Below are 13,910 nucleotides of genomic sequence, written 5' to 3'. Positions count from 1 at the left end.
ATTTGCATCGATAACTTAAAGTTGTGATACACAATGGCTAGAGGCAAAACACGAGCTTTTTTTTAAATCGTAGATCTTCGCTTAGAAAAGAGATAATGGAATGAAAATTATTTTATCGTCAAGATAAATGATCATTTAATATAGGAAAACTATAGAGAAGTTACAACAACAATAACTTAACCCTCAAAATACCGTTCAAAATGTCACTTTTTTAATTTAGATTTTGGCTCCCATTCCACTAGAAAACACTATATTTTAATACACCATTAGCACTGTTTCTGAAAGATTTCTCTTTATTTTATCTTAAGACTCGATTCTTGGGACATTGGATGCTGTACCCGAGTGGCCAGATTGGAAAAAGAAAAGCTACCTTTAAATTCTAATAACTCGTAAACTATCAGCTTTCACAAAAAAATTTATATACGAAAGTGCAGCATTTGACCCTTTAATGCGTATTGAGAACCTTTTTCCTCTGCCTTGAAAGGGTTAATTAGTGGGTAGTCCAGTTTTGTTTTGTAGAAGTTTCGTTAGTATACACTTTAGTTTTTACACATTGAATATATCTGCATATTTATATATTTACGCGTATCTATTTACATTTATTTATGTACAAGTCTACAAAATCTTATTACTTATAAAGAGATTTTTAATCTTCGTTGCTTAACACACATTTTTTCAAATACTTCTTTTGTAATCGGCACATCATTATGTACCGCTAACATCGTTAAGCCATTCAGCCGCTCCTTAATTGTATAAAAAGAAGGGACAAATAAGATAGCATATTCAACAATTGAGTAGTCCACTTGCAAAGTGCGCTATGTAAATTTTTTTTAGATTTTTAGTTTTTGGGGGGTTTCATGTCCACTAACAGCAGAGTGAAAAATTTTTCTTTATTCTGAAAAAAATTGCATGAAATGTTAACTACTCTTGCAAAAGTCGCTATAATACTTATTTATACACTTTAAAATGTCTCCTCTTCGTATGAACTTAGAAAACTGCAAGCAACAAACACATAAAAATGTACTAAGTAAGATAAGTAAACTGACTATGTAAAACACGATAACAACAAGAGTAACAACACACACGTATGTTAACACCTAGCCAGATACACATACACAACTATTTAGCCATGCAAATATTTACTTACATAAATAAATAAATAGAAAGTGAAAAAAATTGCAAAACTAGACGAATGAAAATTAAAAAAAAAACTTATAAATATCACTTAGTAAAAAAATCGATTCAATTATAGTAATAAATAAAAGTAAAAGTGAAAAAATTAAGATTAGCACTAAAATTATATTTTTAAAATTTTAATAAAATTTGACAGTAAATAAGTACACTTCTTAGCATTCTTCGAAAGCGAAAACAGAAAAGAAATACAAACGAACAAATGAGATGAAATTGAAAGAAACACATTTAAAAAGTATTAAACAAAAAACCCGGCAGTTTAAACGTAGTTGCAGATTATCTTTCACGACCACCAATTTCAAACGTTAATTCACTTCAGTTCAGATAGTTCACCGGAAAATTTGATATCCTCCGTAGAAACCCCAGTAAACGTCTTTAAAACACCAACTTTTTATCTCAGAAGGTCCGGAATCTTCGTATAAATTCCAAATAATTTTTCCAATGTACAATAGACATCTAATAACAGAAAAACCCCTTTCCGAGGATTCACTAAAGTTACTCTTAAAAAACATCTAAATCCTTCAATAATAAATGGCATTAAAACAACAGAGCCGATCATGCTAAAAATTCAAGCTATTTACCCTCTACATTTCGCTAATTACAAAATACGCTTCACACAATTAGTGGTCGAAGATATTACAAATACAGATGATCAAGACAGAATTATTATAGAAGAACATAACCGTGCCCATAGAAATGAAAGAGAAAACAAACTACAGATATTAGAAAAATACTATTTCCCAGCTATGGCGAAATAATAAGGAAAATAATAAAACTATGCAAAATATTTAAAAAAAAAAAACAAATATGATAGGCATCCAAACAATCCAAAACTCGGCGCTACACCCTTACCCGAATACGCAGGACATACAATTCACATAGACATTTTTTTCTACAGACAAACTCAAAGTACTCACTTCTATTGATAAATTCTCAAAATTAGCCGTAGTAAAGATGATAGATTGAAAGAGTATAGAAAAAATAAAAAAAACATTAAGAGACATATTTTACTATGGAGTACCCAAATTCATCGTTTTTGATAATGAAAAGACATTTAACTCACAACCAATTAAATTCATGTTAAAAAAGGAATTTAACGTACAAAAAATTTTTTGAAAAGTTAAAGAAAACACAAGAACAAGACCTACAACACCATAATAAAAATAAGAAGGACACTATAGACTACAGGCCAGGACAGAAAGTTTCCGTTAGCTAAAATAAAAGACTAGGTACCAAACTTTCCAAACGATACAAAGAAGAAATTGTAAAAGAAAATAGGAACTCCACAATAACAGAATCAGGGAAAAAAGTTCATAAGGACCGCATACGAAACTAATTCAGTACATTTTTATTTTTAGATTTCTCTTTTTCCTGAACTTTATTTTAAGCGATGGTTCGGTTGAAGTGTTAGACTACACTCAATCAGAAATCGTTATTATGGAGGACGGAATTGCCAAAATTCAAACAGGGACCTATCGGATTATCCACATGACAAACATTACGGAATACTCTACAATAGACTGCATCACTCCCTATACAAAAAAAATCGCTACTATTTTTCCATTGGAATTATAAAATCTATTATATTTTAAGACGTCCACCAAAATATTTCGGAAAAATATTAAGATTTAAGTGAGCTGGACCGATTTGAAAATACCTCCAAAAATGGAGTTTTTTATGAATAAAAATAGTTTCTTAAAGATTTTTTTTGAAAAAATCCCCTCAAATGACAAAACGGCTGAAGCTTAAAAAATTTGCAGAAAAATAATTAAAAAAAAATAAAAAAAAAATAAAAAAAATTTTGAACGGAATCGTAATGATGAGATTTTTGATGCTGGTTTCTAACTTTTTTAAAGATTGGTATAACAACAACTTGAATAACTGAACCTAAACTCTTCCGATTTAGACTTAGGAGGTGTCATTAGAAAGGTATTTTCTCTACCTTTTTATTTCTTTGCTAATAAACTCATCCAAAGGATGAAAGAGAAACGTAGGACGAAGGAACGTCATTCAAAGTTGAATTAAGATGTGTTGGTATTTGAAAAAAAAATATTTTGACACGAATGACTTTTTGTTGGACAGAAATAAAAACAGTGTGAAAATACCTTTCAACTGAGATCCCATAAATCTAAATCAGAATAGTTTTGGCCTAGTTATTCAAGCTTTTCGTAAATCAATCTTTGAAAAAAGCAGGGACCGTAACAGTTACAACATTTATTAAAAAAATCACTCTTTAACTATTATTTTTTGACTTTTATTTAATTACTCTTTAATAACCGTTATTTCTGACTTATTTTATAAATAGAAAATAACAATTATTTTTGATTTTTATTTAAATAATCTGCAAATAACAGTTTTTTTTTTGATTTTTCGAAGACTTTTATTTATAAAAGTCATAAATAAAAATCAGTCACTGATCTTTATTTTTTCAATCATACTTATAAAAGTCATTTGAATAAGTCATAGTAAACTTTTGTTTTCCAACACCTTCTTAACTGCGAAAAATGTTAATGACTTTTATATGATTGATTCAAAAAATAAAAGTCGGTCACTGATTTATATTAATGACTTTTAAAAGCAAAAGTCGCTGACTGATTTTTATTGATGACTTTTATAAATAAAACTCTTCAATAACTGTTATCTAAGCCATATAATATAAAAATCAAAAATAATTGTTATTTTGGATTTACAATATAAAAATCAAATATAATTGTTATTTCTTTAAATTTTGCATACAAATTGGAAATAAAAATTTAATTTCAAATTTGAGTCTCGGTGCAAAACGGAATCGATTGGTATGTTTCACTTAGTTGTAGAACATTTCCTTCATAGTGAATTTTTCCATGACAGTTTTCATCAATAACTGTTGTGTTCGGTCCCTGGAAAAAAGGAAAAAAAACAGCATCAAAAATCTCATTCTTACGATTCCGTTTAAAAGATTTTTAAATATTTTTATGCAGATTTTTTAAGCTTAATCTGTTTTGTTATCTGAGGGGACTTTTTTCAAAAAGTTCTTTAAGAAACTATTTGTATTCATAAAAAACTACATTTTTATAGGTATTTTCAATCGGTCCAGCTCACTTAAATCTTAATATTTTTCCGAAATATTTTGGTGGACGTCTTAAAATATAATACATTTTGTAATCCCGGCGGAAAAACCGCAACTTTTTTTGGTGATGCAGTCTACTCTACAATACTACAAGAACTAAGCAGAAACTTCATACACCAGCTAACAACCCCCTTTACCTATTTAGTAGGCGGCATCTTTTTTGTCTGCAGCTTCCTGACACTCCTCATCGTACCAGTTGTTCTTTCGGGCTCGCTGAAATCTGACTACTTCTTCGGCGGCGGTACTTAATGAGCGGGAAATGTGGTTCCACTGCTCGCATATGTCGGTTTGCTGAAGAGTGCTCTCTGAGAGTAGGTGTGAGAGTCGAGTAGCGAAAGCGCTGGCTGTCTGTTGTGATTGCAGCTTTTCGACGTTAAGCTTTCCTTGCATATTTGGGCGCACATTTTTTGCTGCCCAGAGGCGGGTGCGTATCTTGGCTGCAACAAGACAGTGGTCGGGGTCGATGTTTGGGCCTCGGAGTGTGCGTACGTCTAAAACACTGGAAGCGTGCCTTCCGTCTATCACAACATGATCGATTTGGTTTCTCGTTTTTCGATCCGGAGACAACCACGTAGCTTGATAGATCTTTTTATGCTTGAACCTAGTACTGCATACTACCATGTTTCGGGCTCCGGAGAAGTCGATCAGCCTCAATCCGTTGTCGGACGTTTCGTCGTGAAGGCTGAATTTTTCAACGGTGGTCCCAAAGATCCCTTCCTTGCCCACCCTGGCATTGAAGTCGCCAAGCACGATTTTGATATCATGACGGGGGCAGCGCTCGTACGTGCGCTCCAAGCGCTCATAGAAGAGATCCTTGGATACCTCATCCTTCTCTTCCGTCGGGGCATGGGCGCAGATAAGCGAGATGTTGAAGAATCTCGCTTTGATGCGGATTGTGGCTAGACGCTCGACCACCGGGGTGAACGACAGTACTCGGCGGCGGAGTCTCTCTCCCACCACAAAACCAACTCCGATTTCGCGCTCCTTTACATGGCAGCTGTAGTAGACGTCGCAAGGCCCCAGACATTGCTTGCCTGGCCCCGTCCAATGCATTTCTTGGATGGCGGTGATGTCAGCTTTTGTCCTTACGAGGACATCAACCAGCCGGGCAGAGGCACCTTCCCCATTAAGGGTCCGGACATTCCAGGTGCATGTCCTCAAATCGTAGTCCTTTAAGCGTTTGCCGTGGTCATCATCATAAGGGGGGTCTCATCCGAGGCTTTGCCTTGCTTCTTCACTGGAAGTGGCTTTTACGTGGCGGGTCCCAAGCCCAGCGCACAACCCATTGCTGGGACGGGGGTGGTTTCGCAACCAAATACACGTTTATATAGCGAGCCGCTTGCTCCAAACAGACACCCGCTTGCAGCCGCACCTACTGGTGAACAGACGCTCCCTCTCTTTCTGCCGTGACCCAAGGCTCCACTCGGATTGGTTACCGCATCTCGCTCATGAGTTGCTCACGTTGCCCAGAGTGCGCGAACGAGGACGCAAGAGTCGGGATTGAGTATAGCCATGCAACTGTAACTGCATACCCAGCGCAACGACTATACCCCATTGCACTCCACTATACTCCATTGCACTCCCCTATCACACAAATTAGCAACTCAATAATAAAGTCTCTACGAAATAGTAACGAATTTCAAACCGCCCTAATACTTCAGTATAAATTTAAAATTGACATAATCAAAGATGAGTTAGAAAATATTAAAAGAGCAATTCATTTAACTTAAGCGAACAATTTATTTTTGTTATTTTTTGGCCTTTATAACAATTATATTCAACAATTTATATTGAGCTCGAGGCCGTTTTAAATGAAAATTTTTATTGTGGAAAAGCAACAATAATTTGAAAAAATGGTAGAAGTGATAGCTATTTCGGAAATCACCACATTTCCTCATCAGACTTCTTTCAGTAGGATTCGAACCGAACGAACAAAAATGAAAATAGTGAAAAAAAGCAAACGATAATTTACAAGGCGTACTTAGCACGGTGCATAGTCAACTGGCTGAGTCAGTGGGATCGTCGGTTCGAATCCTACTGAAAGAAGTCTGATGAGGAAATTATTGTTGCTTTTCCACAATAAAAATTTTCATTTAAAACGGCCTCGAGCTCAATATAAATTGTTGAATATAATTGTTGTAAAGGCCAAAAAATAACAAAAACAAATAACTTAAGGACGAGCACACCTAAAAGTTAAACATTCTAAAAATAGAATTATTAGCAAAAACCAACAATACGAACAACCACATGATCAAGTGAATTGCAGCGGAATAGCTGCGCTTGATTGTGTTGGCATAACAAAAATGAAAATAGTGGAAAAAAGCAAACGATAATTTACAAGGCGTACTTAGCACGGTGCATAGGCAACTGGCTGAGTCAGTGGGATCGTCGGTTCGAAGCCTACTGAAAGAAGTCTGATGAGGAAATGTGGTGATTTCCGAAATAGCTATCACTTCTACCATTTTTTCAAATTATTGTTGCTTTTCCACAATAAAAATTTTCATTTAAAACGGCCTCGAGCTCAATATAAATTATTGAATTTAAGCGAACAATATTAACTCAGTTATTATTACCAATGAAGAAGCTCATAGAATAAATAAAATTTTTATAGAAGAAAATTTACCACTTGGCTCGTTAGAAGCATCTTCGAATTTTGCAGACGTTCAAATTGCTGTAAAACAGAACTTACTAATTTATATGATAAAAGTATCGAAAACCGGTAAAGAAATTTGCAAATGTATTATAATTAAGCCTTTAAGTAAAAACGAAACTATTTTAATGATAAAGTTTGAAAAAATATTGAAATGTAATGAAGAATGTTATGGTATAGAAAAAGACTGTAAAATAATAAATGAAATAAAAATTTGCAAACAAACCCAAATTGTTAATTTGGAAAACGAAAATTGTATAAGAAATTTAATAAAGAAGAATAAACCATATAAGTGCACCGCACATAGGGGTATTTGAACGATTTGGGCGGCCAAAAACCAATTTGATAAAATTTAGGAGAAAACTTAAAAAATTATTCACATTCGATAGAGAACATTCCAAATAACATTTCCCAGTCCCCCTCACTTTTCTAACTTGCACAGTGAACGCTCACCGTTGACCGGAAACAGAATATTCTAACGCTGCTTATAAATAAATTTTCGCGCTCTAGAAGATCGTGACGGTTTTAAGTTAATATTTTGACTACTGCATTATATTCTTAAAAAGTAGTGATAGCTCCGCATACAGACCGTAATAATGCACTTAAGGGTAAATTTTTTTAATAATTTTATTAAGCAAAAGTTCAATTTAAATGTAACGAAAATAGCGGTTTTCAACGAGTATTTTTTTGTTAATTTTTGTGAATATTAAGGAATTTGTTGTATCCCCGGGAGAGATCGCGATATTATTCTTTGTTCAATTAGAAATTTGGCTAATGTAGTGTGAAAAGACTGCCCGCAGAAAATGGCAGATAAGTGGTATTTCTTAACTTAGAAAATGTATTAAGGAAAAATCTATAAACGCGACTAGTATATAGTAACACTACTTTAGATTTATTTTAACACTAAAATAAAACTTTTTAGATGAATTTGAGGCTGCAGAACTAGAATATGAATCCATTTAATTTAACAAATAAATAGTTTTCGAGATATTAGCAAAAGTCATGTTTTCTTGGACCTTTCGGTCCTGTTGCTAGAAATCTGCGGGAATGTAAGGCGAACCCAACTATGTTATATATTTCGGAATAAACATTTGTTTTCCTTTACATTGGAGTTATATAAGTGATGATTAAAGAAATAGTTTTGGGTATACAAGCGTTTAAATTAAAATAAATCTACGATATTTCAGTAAATATTGTATCCAAACTGTTAAAAATTAGTACGTAAACTAAAATTTTGGAACAAAATGGGATTATTATTAAAGCTTTAGAAAATGGGTGTGGCCCCGCCCACTTATGATGAAATGCTGTATATCAGTATCCACTTCACTAATCCGTACCAAACTCGGTATGAGCCTTGCTTAGGCTATATCTAACATAACTGCTAAAAATTCTTGAAATCGGACGATAACCACGCCCACTTCCCATATAACGGTGATTTACACAAACGCGAAAACTGCGATAAATCAATAACTACTGAAGCTAACTCACTCTAAATCGATTCTTGGAATAACCTCTTAGCATTAATGAAAATTTTTGGATAATGGGCGTGGCGCCGCGCACTTTTGACCACAAATGTATATCTCGGTAACCGATTTATCAAATTGTACCAAACTCGGTGCACTTGGTATGGAAAAGCAATGCGTTGAAAATACGAAAACGATATTTCAGTAATTTAGGACGCTAATTTACTCCAAGTTAATGCTTACAAAATTCTCTTAACAATAAATAAGACTGTTATTATTACAAAAATGTAGTTTTATTACAATGGGTGCCTTCGAGTTACGTAATAATTACCGCAATATTGCAGACTTGTTGCTTTCCTGATGACATGTTGCTGAAGCTCAACTTCAACTTTTCTAAAATGTTGCAGAAATTGCGCAGTAAAAATGTTTATGTTGCTTTTGATTTGCCAATGATGAGTAACTGATTGTCAAAATTTTATTCGTCCAAATTTTCGCGTAGAACGTGATACTCTATCATAAAAGAGTAACACTGCCGCATTAATTGCACCTCGAATACACCCATTTCTTACCTATCCTGTGATACATATTTGAATTATTTAATTCCTTCAATTAAAGTTGAATTTGATTTTTTAAACCCTGGAAGGTTCCTTAGAGATAAAACCTTTTCAAAGCCATTTTCATTGATACCCATATTGCAGCAATTCATATAACAAATTGAACAAAATTTTTTAACAGGTGGCAACTCTGTTAATGTTTTAACCTACTTGATTTTAAACATTTACAATTCTATATGTCATAACACGTCTTTTCTAAACATTTCGAGTTGAAATATTCATAAAAATAATTTTGGCCGCATAAATTGGCTAAATACCCCTACGTGCACCGTAACAAACACGGAACATATTAAAAATATTGTTTAAATAAATAACGGATTAATAATTTTAAATAATTTCCAAGGAAATATTACTACAAATAATGGTACTAGGAATTTAAAAGGATCATATTTAATACGAATCTTTAATGAACCCATAAGAATTAATAACATGAATTTTACAACTTTAGAACAACATAGCCTGAGACCATTGCCTGCCTTAATCCAACATTCAAATTTACGTTCAGAATTCGAGGAAGTACTATCCTTAAAACTCATGAAAGAGCTGAATATAAAGAGTATTAAAACAATAAGTTCTCTGAACCTTTTAGTGAAATCCAGCTTATTCACTCATTTTGGGCTATTAGCCTTAGTACTTACCATATTTTCAATCTTCAGATACAAAAAGCGCAGAAATTCTGAAATAATTATTAGTAAACCAAAATCATTTCAAATGCCGGTAGTCAAAATGCCGCAGCATAGGAGTCTAAACGACATCCCATTTTTTTTTTTTAAATCAATCGGGGACGATCGAAATTTCGGAGGGAGGAGTTAACACAACATTACATAAATTCCATTCCCACAGAATATTTTGCAAACATAGAAACCGTTCACATATTTTGGAGTCTTGTTGCAATCAAAAGTGCAATTGCGCTGCACGCGCATCCGCTAAATTCTTAGTTAATGAAACTAAACACCTTTAGTTAGCGAAACACGCGCAACCGCTTATTCACTCACCTGACCAAATACTTGTGCTGAGCGCTACACGCGCAAACCCTATTTTGCTGACCAAGCATCTTTGGTGACGTAGGCAGGCTCAGGAAGGGTAGCTTATAGTTTTAGCTTTAAGAATATTTCAGTCTTAAGCTTAGTATCCAGCTCTTAAGAAAAGCAAAAACTCCATATAAAATGACGTACAAGAAATGGGTAAGAAATTTTCTTGAGTCAAATTTCCTTAAGGCAGTACGCAGTTCTTAAGAAATTTACTACGCTTTCTACTACGGTTTTCTAAAGTTTTTTGTGAAAAAAGAGCACAAGACAACCCAGGTTTGCAACAGAAATATATGCCCGTTCCATTATTTCTTGAGGAAAGAGTGAGGCAACAGGCTGTGCGTTATCAAAAATGTCAAAATTCCTTGGACACACACGCGAAATAATGGCAATTTTTTCTTGACCGTTTTCTTAAGAGCTGGATACTAAGCTTTAGTTTTAACTTCAAACCAACAGGCACATAGTGCCGCCTAATCAACCTACATGTAGTCTTAGTTTTAATTTCAAACCAACAGGCACATAGTGCCGCCTAATCAACTTACATAAATAAACGACAAATTTTTAAACGAAAATAACGTCGTGTAATTAATTAAATATGAGTGCGCATATATGTACATACATATGTGTATGTGCGTTTATATGGGAGTTTGGTAGCTAGGGTGGCTCTGATAATTTATTTACATGCGAATTTTTCCCAAATAATAGGGTGATTTACTATATTTTTGTTTGAGCTATGAATTTATGAATTTATTTTGATAAAGTTCATCGCAAAAAGAAGAGGGTAAGTGGGATGTAGAGATAGCACTAATTTCTATGCACATTGATGAGCATGAATTGCATATGGTACTATACGTACGTATATTCATATAATTCCATACACGACTGTACATAGAACAGGCGGAATAAAAATTATATGTGCTTATATGTCCGTATATACATATGTACATACGTATACTTACGTACATATACGTACATATATTTTTTTTCTAGTGGTAGTTCATGTGCGTGCATATTAGGGTGGTCCAAAAACAGTAAAGTAGGAATTGTAATTCTCTCACAAAAAAAGCATACCCCTATTTTCTTATGTTGAAATCAAAAAAATATTTAGAGGTCGCTCAAAGTTTTCTATGTATTTTTATATGGGAAAAAAACAACTTTTCGTAGAAATGGTATAGAATTCTTGAAAGTCAATATTTTTCGATCGGAAAACTTTGGTTCTATTCAGGAGACTTTCAATAATAATACCTAATTGTTTATTTAAAAATTTTTTAATACTAACGTTTTCTTATTGGTCCCCATTGCATTTTTCGGAGTTTTTGTGGGTTTTTGGCGGACCTCTAAATTATAATGGTTAAGTAAATTATTACTAAATTATTATGGTTAAGTAAACATTTGGGTATAATTGTTGGGAAAAATATTGACTTTTAAGAATTCTATACCATTTCTACCAAGTTATTTTTTCTCCATATAAGATATATGGAAAACTTTGGGCGCTTTGAGCGACCTCTAAATATTTTTTGATTTCACAATAAAAAATAAGGATATATTTTTTTTCATTGTAGAACAATCCTGGGGGTGAGAGCATAAAAATTCCACCTTACCTTTTTTACATGCATTTGCATGCAGCTAAAGGAGAGTGATTATGGGTACATACATATGCATGTAAAATGTGCAGCAGCGGAACTGTTGTGCCGGTAACCCAGCGGGAAAATCGGGTCTTAAATTCTTTGGGAGGTTTGTTTGCCCATCGAGAATTTAGGTAGTAAACGGGATGTACATATGTAAATTTTTATTAAGTTATATGTACATACTAGGGCATCCAATCCCAGACCATTTTGTGAATCCCGGGATTTCGGGATCTTAAATTGGTAGTCCCGCGATATTTCGGGATATCATTACCAATAATTTTAATATGCTAACAAACTAGACAAGGGATGACGGAAATTCGTTCCAAAATACATCATAGTTTTGTAGTCTTGCTTTAGTGCGAATACTAGAAATAATAAATTTGTGTTTTTAAGCAAAGAAATCTAGACGCTTTTATTTGATATCAGTTTATAAAGCTAATTACTAACTGAATTAGCAAAAAACTAAGGAACTGATACATTAAATGACAATTTTTTTCTTTCGGTCCCATATGAATATTTCTTTGACGGTTACAAAAAATAGTTGTGGCCAAATTTCAGCCCCTATCTTCATTTTTCAGTTAGCCTCGCAAAAATACGAATTTTTAATGAAAACCATTTTTTCCGCTGCTTTTTTTTAACAAAGAATTAAACATAATAAATAAAAACAAACTATCTTGTCCATTCAATTTAATTGTAATAAGTGCAAGTTTGAAGTACCTAGGACATACCGTAGATTTTTGGCAAATTTTCTATTGAAGGTTTCATAATTTAATAAATCATTTTTAAGTTCTAGGCCGTGTATTAAATAAAACATTTAAAGTTTTGCTGCTTTATTTACTTTTATTTTGGCCGATATTTCGCCTTCAATCTGAAGGTATCTCCAGGAACTATTGGCTTTGTCCGGTCGTTAATTTTTTTCCATGCAAATAAGTCGTCGATGACCACACTTTGTATGGAAGAAAATGACTGACACCGTCAACAAAAAAAAATGCAAAAAATCAACACGTTGAATGGGCTACAAGGTTGCTTGTTTTTGTTTTTTATATTTAATTTCTTATTAATAAAAAGAATTTTTTTTTTTCATAAACAATTTTTGTGAGCGCGAATTGAATAACAGGGACAGAGGGCTGAAATTTCGACACAATGTTTTTTTTTTTGTGAATGACAGCGAAATTTTCATATGGGAGCGAAAGAAACCAAAAACTTGCATTGCACAATCTAATATACATATCGAGAGCTTATATTCAATACACTCTATCTGACCTTTTCACAAAAATGAGATTTTGATATAAAAATTCACCTAAGACTAAACTATCATCCGCGATATTAATGCTGACCTTGTATAACGCTTGGCAGAAGAGTTAACTATTAAATTGAAAAGTCAGAATTCACATCAGTGATGACATGTACATAAGTCCTAGAAGTCCTAGATGGGTGCTAACATCTCAAAGTGGTTTTTGTGAAATTGCAGATAGAGCGTATTGAATATAATATGGTAGACAGACGGAGAAAATTAATTTGAATTAATAAGCATAAATGCAAATTAAAATTTTACCCTTACAGACGGCAGTGATGCGAATAAACCAGCCGCAAGGTCGTGGGTTCGAGTCCCACGGCCAGTATACTTTTTTATTTCTTTTTCATTCTTTTTTTTATAAGTTCTATATTTTTTTACGTTACTTTCAGTTAGTTGTTGTTGAATTTTTAACAAAATTCATCTCTAAAAATTAAAATTAACTAATATTAAAATAAGAAATGTGATATAAAATAAAGCAAATGAAAATAAAATAAAGTAAAATTAAATATATAAATAAAATAAAATAAAAAAATATAAAATAAATAATAAAAACAAAAAATTTTTCGCAATCGCTCCAACCGAGTATCGAACCTGGCAGCTACAGGGTTGTAGCTCGCAACTCTCACCACTCGGCTACCGCGTACGCGAAACTCGACTGCTTCGTTTGCTTACTTGTACAAAAGACAACAACTGGCCGTTTTTACCAGTGTTGTCATCGAAAATTCCCCGGATCCGAGTTAATTCCCAAAAATTTCGTGCATTTGTTCGGCTGCTTATGCTCATTTTAAAGAGGAAAATGCATGAGTTAAAGCAAATTAAGGCTAGTTATGCAAATAATCGAGCCTGTTTGTCCACCGTATAAGCCCTCGGTATACAATATAGTATACTAGCATAGCATGGTACCCGCGGTCTTACCCGCACCTACGAAGT

The 13,910-nt window shown here is 33.4% G+C and overlaps 1 protein-coding gene across 1 annotated transcript in view; it reads left to right on the top strand.

Moving 5' to 3' along the window:
• Positions 1-13,910, top strand: part of LOC118733732 (xaa-Pro aminopeptidase ApepP-like) — a 104,694-nt gene that overhangs the window by 40,980 nt on the left and 49,804 nt on the right. The window lies entirely within an intron of this gene.

The sequence above is a fragment of the Rhagoletis pomonella genome, unplaced genomic scaffold (assembly GCF_013731165.1).
Source record: "Rhagoletis pomonella isolate Grant_MI unplaced genomic scaffold, Rhpom_1.0 Rhpom_scaffold_00001, whole genome shotgun sequence".
Taxonomy (NCBI): Eukaryota; Metazoa; Arthropoda; class Insecta; order Diptera; family Tephritidae; genus Rhagoletis; species Rhagoletis pomonella.
This window is presented reverse-complemented; position numbering and strand designations above follow the sequence as displayed.